This window comes from Kogia breviceps, chromosome 2 (assembly GCF_026419965.1).
Source record: "Kogia breviceps isolate mKogBre1 chromosome 2, mKogBre1 haplotype 1, whole genome shotgun sequence".
NCBI lineage: Eukaryota > Metazoa > Chordata > Mammalia > Artiodactyla > Physeteridae > Kogia > Kogia breviceps.
The window spans coordinates 46,420,626-46,428,491 of NC_081311.1; the positions used below are offsets into that span (position 1 = coordinate 46,420,626).

At 38.9% G+C, this 7,866-nt stretch overlaps 1 pseudogene; it reads left to right on the forward strand.

The window, feature by feature from the left end:
• Positions 1-6,458: 6,458 nt before the first annotated feature.
• LOC131750322 (olfactory receptor 6C75-like) lies at positions 6,459-7,423 on the forward strand (annotated as a pseudogene).
• Positions 7,424-7,866: the final 443 nt, after the last annotated feature.

Sequence of the window (7,866 nt, forward strand, 5' to 3'; positions counted from 1 at the left end):
ACTAGACAGTGAACTCCTGGCTTATAGTAGTCATTCAATTGAAAGTTTTAATGAAGAAAGGCCAAGAAGGAAGTACAGAAAGAAGGTTAGAGAAAGAGGTAAGAAGTTAGTTCTGGAAAGTTTCCAGGTTGGCTATCGGCTTCCATGGCAACCTAGCTAGAGTCCCACCTAGAACTTCACTTTCCCTGTCTGCCATCCCTCTCCCTCTTCTTCAGTCTTCTCTATTCTTTGGAAAGTCCTTGCTCATTGCATAATTCATTCTTCAGCCTTGCACATAGCACACACATATTTGTTGAATGAATTAATTAAATAGGTAGTGAAAGGACAAATGTATAAAATACCATCAAACTCTAAGCAATCAGATTCTCATGGTCTGAAGGAACCTGGGAAGGCCACTTACCTCATCCTCCTCTAAACTGGATGATTATTTTGTAATGACCAGATTCTTCTGTTATGTTCTTTAAAGTATAAAATACACATAGAATCTATATGGTTTTAGAAAACTAATGTCATTTTCAACTTTTAAGTCACCCAAAACTCTGTGTTTTTCCCCTTAAAACCATATCTGGAACATTTTTAGGACTGGCAGACTTTAAAACAGACTTTTTTTTATATATCAGTTTTGTGACCAAGCAATTCCAGATCCTCCAAAAGTCAGTGAAGTTTTTGGGAAGAGATGTGAGGTTGGTAATTTGGAGAGACTTTTCTATATGATTTGAAAGGTAGACACTTGGGTCACAGAGACCACTTGGTGTCCCTGAGAGTCAAGAGTACTCTTGTAATAGTCCAAGTTGAAAGAAATGTTTAAAGCAGGGCTATGGAGTATGGAGTGCAGGAAGGAGAGAAGTAAGAGATACTGTGGTAACAGTGGACAGGCCTGGATACACATTAGATTTGAGGTGCAAGCAAGAGAGGAAACAAGATGATGGAGATTTCCAGCCTAAGTGACTAGGAAGTCTGGGGGAGAAGACGATTAATTTACTTTAGGAAGTGCTGATCTTGAGATGCTTGGAGTATCTGGGTGAAAAATATAATGGGAGATTGAATATCTGTGTCTGAAGTGTAGAAGATATTGAAGAAAGAACTCAATATTTGTGCCACTCTTTGCCAGATGCTTTATATATGTTAGATGTATACTAGTCTGCTTGGGCTGCCATAACAAGATATCTGACTTAGTGGCTTAAACAGCAGATGTTTATTTTCTCACAGTTCTGGAGACCAGAATCCCATGTTCAAGGTTCCAACAGAGATGGTTTCCAGTGAGGAATATCTTCCTACTTTCCAGACATCTGCCTTCTCACTGTGTCCTCACTTGGCCTTTCCTCACTCCATGCACAGGAGAGAGAGATTTCATTCTCTAGTGTCTCTTAAAAGGATACCAGTCTAGTCCTATTAGATTAGGACCCCACCCTTATGACCTCATTTAACCTGAATTCCATCCTTAAAAGCCCTATCGACCAATACAGTCACACTGGGGATTAGGGCTTTCCCATATGACTTTGGGGAGGAAACAGTTCAGACCCCAATAGATATTTCCTATTATAAACAGAGAATTCCAGTAATTTACTCAAGGTTAAACAGGACCAAAAGGTCCATGTCCTTTTGAATGTCTCTATTTAAAATCTTGTTACCACATCCTAGACCATGTGAGATGAATCCACTTTTATGGCTATCAGAAACAAAAGTAACAACCCCATCCTCTTTGACCTCAGAGAGAGAGGAGACTTGAAGAATAGGGACAATAAGAATGAGTGCTGACTCTACACATAGCCTTCAGCTTTCCTGACTCCCTGGCTGAGTATACCTTGGTTGCATAGATTCCCATAAGTCTGGATTTATTTGTACCTTAAGAACCAAAGGATCATGAGAAGACAGGGAAGGAAACACACAGCAGATGAAGGAGCAAGGTGAAAACCTACCAGACCAAACAAATGAAGAGGAAATAGGCAGTCTACCTGAAAAAGAATTCAGAGTAATGATAGTAAAGATGATCCAAAATCTTGGAAATAGAATGGAGAAAATATAAGAAACATTTAACAGGGACCTAGAAGAACTGAAGAGCAAACAAACAATGATGAAAAACATTATACATGAAATTAAAAATTCTATAGAAGGAATCAATAGCAGAATAACTGAGGCAGAAGAACGGATAAGTGACCTGGAAGATAAAATAGTGGAAATAACTACTGCAGAGCAGAATAAAGAAAAAAGAAGGAAAATAATTGAGGACAGTCTCAGAGACCTCTGGGACAATATTAAATGCACCAGTATTCAAATTATAGGGGTCCCAAAAGAAGAAGAGAAAAAGAAAGGTACTGGGACTTACCTGGTGGCAGAGTGGTTGAGAATTCGCCTGCCAGCACAGGGAACACAGGTTCAAGCCCTGGTGCGGGAAGATCCCACATGCCACAGAGCAACTAAGCCCATGTGCCACAATTACTGAGCCTGCGCTCTAGAGCCCGTGAGCTACAACTACTGAGCCCGAGTGCCACAACTACTGAAGCCCATGTGCCTAGAGCCCGTGCTTTGCAACAAGAGAAGCCACTGCAATGAGAAGCCCGTGTGCAATGAAGAGTAGCCCCCACTCGCTGCAACTAGAGAAAAACTCGCTCACAACAACAAAAACCCAATGCAGCCAAAAATAAAAAAATAAAATAAAATTTAAAAATTAAAAAAATAAATAAATTAAAAGAAAGGGACTGAGAAAATATTTGAAGAGATTATAGTTGAAAACTTCCCTAATATGGGAAAGGAAATAGTTAATCAAGTCCAGGAAGTGCAGGGAGTCCCATACAGGATAAATCCAAGGAAAAACATGCCAAGACACATATTAATCAAACTATCAAAAATTAGATACAGGGCTTCCCTGGTGGCGCAGTGGTTGAGAGTCTGCCTGCCGATGCAGGGGACACAGGTTCGTGCCCCGGTTCAGGAAGATCCCACATGCCGTGGAGCGGCTGGGCCCGTGAGCCATGGCCGCTGAGCCTGCACGTCTGGAGCCTATGCTCTGCAAGGGGAGAGGCCACAACAGTGAGAGGCCGGCATACTGCAAAAAGAAATAAATAAATAAAAATAGCAAGGGAAAAACAACAAATAATATACAAGGGAATCCCCATAAGGTAAACAGCTTATCTTTCAGCAGGAACTCTGAAAGCCAGTAGGGAGTGACAGGACATATTTAAGGTGATAAATGGGAAAAACCTACAACCAAGATTACTCTACTCAGCAAGGAACTCATTCAGATTCAACGGAGAAATTAAAACCTTTACAGACAAGCAAAAGCTAAGAGAATTCAGCACCATCAAACCAGCTTTACAACAAATGCGAAAGGAACTTCTCTAGGCAGGAAAAGCAAAAGAAGGAAAAGACCCACAATAACAAACCCAAAACAATTAAGAAAATGGCAATAGAAACATACATATTGATAACTACCTTAAATGTAAATGGATTAAATGCTCCAACCAAAAGACAGACTGGCTGAATGGATACAAAAACAAGACCTGTATATATACTGTCTACAAGTGACCCACTTAAGACCTAGGGACACATACAGACTGAAAGTGAGGGGATGGAAAAAGATATTCCATGCAAATGGAAATCAAAAGAAAGCTGGAGTAGCAATTCTCATATAAGACAAAATAGACTTTAAAATAAAGACTATTACAAGAGACAAAGAAGGACACTACATAATGATCAAGGGATCAATCCAAGAAGAAAATATAACAATTGTAAATATTTATGCACCCAATATAGGAGCACCTCAATACATAAGGCAAATGCTAACAGCCATAAAAGGGGAAATCGACAGTAACACAATCATAGTAGCAGACATTAACACACCACTTTCACAATGGACATATCATCCAAAATGAAAATAAATAAGGAAACACAGACTTTACATGATACATTAAACAAGATGGACTTAATTGATATTTATAGGACATTCCATCCAAAAACAACAGAATACACTTTCTTCTCAAGTGCTCATGGAACGTTCTCCAGGATAGATCATGTCTTGGGTCATAATTCAAGCCTCGGTAAATGTAAGAAAATTGAAATTGTATGAAGTATCTTTTCTGACCACAACACTATGAGACTAGATATCAGTTACAGGAAAAAATCTGTAACAAATACAAACACATGGAGGCTAAACAATACACTACTTAATAACCAAGAGATCACTGAAGAAATCAAAGAGGAAATAAAAAATACCTAGAAACAAATGACAAAACACGGTGACCCAAAACCTATGGGATGCAGCAAAAGCAGTTCCAAGAGGGAAGTTTATAGCAACACAATCCTACCTCAAGAAACACGAAATGTCTCAAATAAACAACCTAATCTTACACCTAAAGCAATTAGAGAAAGAAAAACGAAAAAACCCCAAAGTTAGCAGAAGGAAGGAAATCATAAAGATCAGATCAGAAATAAATGAAATAGAAATGAAGGAAACAATAGCAAAGATCAATAAAACTAAAAGCTGATTCTTTGAGAAGATAAACAAAATTGATAAACCATTAGCCAGACTCATCAAGAAAAAAAGGGAGAAGACTCAATAGAATTAGAAATGAAAAAGAAATAACAACTGACACTGCAGAAATACAAAGGATCATGAGAGATTACTACAAGCAACTATATGCTAGTAAAATGGACAACCTGGAAGAAATGGACAAATTCTTAGAAAAGCACAACCTTCTGAGACTTAACCAGGAAGAAATAGAAATTATAAACAGACCAATCACAAGCACTGAAATTGAGACTGTGATGAAAAATCTTCCAACAAACAAAAGCCCAGAACCAGATGGCTTCACAGGCGAATTCTATCAAACATTTAGAGAAAAGCTAACACCTATCCTTCTTAAACTCTTCCAAAATAGAGCAGAGGGAGGAACACTCCCAAACTCATTCTATGAAGCCACCATCACCCTGATACCAAAACCAGACAAAGATGTCACAAGAAAGAAAATTACAATCCAATATCACCGATGAACATAGATGCAAAAATCCTCAACAAAATACTAGCAAACAGAATCCAACAGCACATTAAAAGGATCATATACCATGATCAAGTGGGGTTTATCCCAGGAATGCAAGGATTCTTCAGTATACGCAAATCAATCAATGGGATACACCATATTAACAAATTGAAGGAGAAAAAACATATGATCATCTCAATAGATGCAGAAAAAGCTTTTGACAAAATTCAACACCCATTTATGATAAAAAACTCTTCAGAAAGTAGGCATAGAGGGAACTTATCAAAACATAATAAAGGCCATATATGACAAACCCACAGCCAACATCGTTCTCAATGGTGAAAAACAAAGCATTTCCTCTAAGATCAGGAAAAAGACAAGGTTGTCCATTCTCACCACTATTATTCACCATAGTTTTGGAAGTTTTAGCCACAGCAATCAGGGAAGAAAAAGAAATAAAAGGAATCCAAATCGGAAGAGAAGAAGTAAAGCTGTCACTGTTTGCAGATGACATGATACTACACATAGAGAATCCTAAAGACACTACCAGAAAACTACAAGAGCTAATCAATGAATTTGGTAAAGTAGCAGGATACAAAATTAATGCACAGAAATCTCTTGCATTCCTATACCCTAATGATGAAAAATCTGACAGAGAAATGAAGGAAACACTCCCACTTACCATTGCAACAAAAAGAATAAAATACCTAGGTATAAACCTACCTAAACCTACCTGTTACCTATATGCTAACACATATATATGGAATCTAAGAAAAAAAAATGTCATGAAGAGACTAGGGGTAGGATGGGAATAAAACACAAACCTACTAGAGCATGGACTTGAGGATATGGGAAGGGGGAAGGGTAAGCTGGGACGAAGTGAGAGAGTGGCATGGACATATATACTCTATCAAACGTAAAATAGATAGCTAGTGGGAAGCAGCCACATAGCACAGGGAGATCAGCTCGGTGCTTTGTGACCACCTAGAGGGGTGGGATAGGGAGGGTGGGAGGGAGGGAGACACAAGAGGGAAGAGATATGGGAACATATGTATATGTATAACTGGTTTACTTTGTTATAAAGCAGAAACTAACACACCATTGTAAAGCAATTATACTCCAATAAAGATGTTAAAAAATAAAAAAACAATCATTGATATCACTTGACAAGTGAATTACATGCTCTATTTTATTTCATTCTCACCAGTATGTGAACAGGTAGATCCTATCTTCTTTTTACACAGAGTGAAAATAAAGTTCACAAAGGTTAACTAACTTTCCAAAGATAACTGATTTCTCAGGGATTAGTACTCAGTGTTGAGCTAGTATTGAAGTCATGTCCTTCTGATTGAATAACCAACTAACTGGACTACTTTGCTATCTATGTAGCCACCTTCTTGGATAGTTAAGTATCTTGATCTTGTGCTCCTCTAAAGCCTTTGTGCTCGCTGTGAGGTCTTTATTGTAGGTTAAGACCCACAGATGCTGCTGCTGTGGAAAGAGATGTTGATGGAAATGAGTGATGGGACAACTGTACAAGAATTCACCTTGGAGGGGTTTCCTACTGACCAGTACCTGGGAAAGGTCCTCTTTCTGGTGCACCTGCTGACATACCTGGCATCCATTGCAGGCAATGCGCTCATAGTCACCATCACCTGTTTTGACTCCTGGCTCCAGACACCTATGTACTTTTTCCTCAGCATTTTCTCCTTCTTTGAGTGTTGTTTCACAAGTGCTGTTATTCCTAAATTGTTGGTCTTTTTTTTTTTTAGGCAAACAATTTCCTTTGCTGCCTGTCTCACACAAGCCTTTGTGTTAGTATTTCTGGGAGCAGCAGGTTTCCTCCTCATAGTAGTGATATCTCTGGATGAATACTTGGCCATTTGCAAGCCTCTGCATTACCCTATCTTCACGAACCTGAAGACTTGTTTCCTCCTATTCACAGCCTGCTGTGATTTGGGCTTCACTCTCATTTCTGGTTTGGTGGTAAATGTGTCCCACGTATCCTTCTGTGGCCCCCATGTCACCCCTCACTTCTTCTGTGATCTCGGCCCCCTGACCCATCTCTCCTGTTCTGACACCAGATCAGTTGAAATGTTGATCTTCAACCTTGCTTTGTTTGTCATTTAGACATCCCTTATTATAACCATCATTGCATACAGCAACATAAAGTAGTCACAAACATGGAACTCCCGTCAGCCAAGGAGCGACAGAAAGCTTTCTCCACCTGCTCCTCTCACCTCATTGTTCTCTCTATGATGTACGTCAGCTATGTCGTTATATATGTGAAACCAAAGCAAGTGAACAGGCTGGATTCCAATAAGGAGGCTGGCCTTGTGAACATGGTGGTGACCCTGATGCTGAACCCTGTCATCTACACTCTACAGAACAAGCAGGTCCACCAGGCTCTGAGAAAGATGATGTGCAGAATGAAAATATCAAGATAAAAAAATCAAATGGGCTTGGAGTGGACAGCTTCAGAAAACCATTTGTCTTCATTTCAGACAATGTAGTAGTCCACATAGTTGTAGTGGAAAGTCTGTGGCAGACCTCACTTGATCTCCGTTTGCTCATCCCCAGCAATGAAAGATCTCTGTTTCCTCAAGGCCACTTTTCACCTTGGTGAACATAAACATCTTCTCCCTAAATATTCCACATACTGATGACATTTTATTTTAATTGCAAAATCCCTTACTAAATTTTCATTCTTCCCTCTGATTTAAACCACGTCTTAAAATTTCTAAAATTTAGTAATTTATGCTCTTTATTTTACTATCATTTGGCCATAAACATTATTCAACAGAATTAACAACTATTTACCAAAAGGCATTTGTATAATTAAAATGGTAGAAGATTGTGGTTATGAAGGAAATGATGGAAACAGTACCAG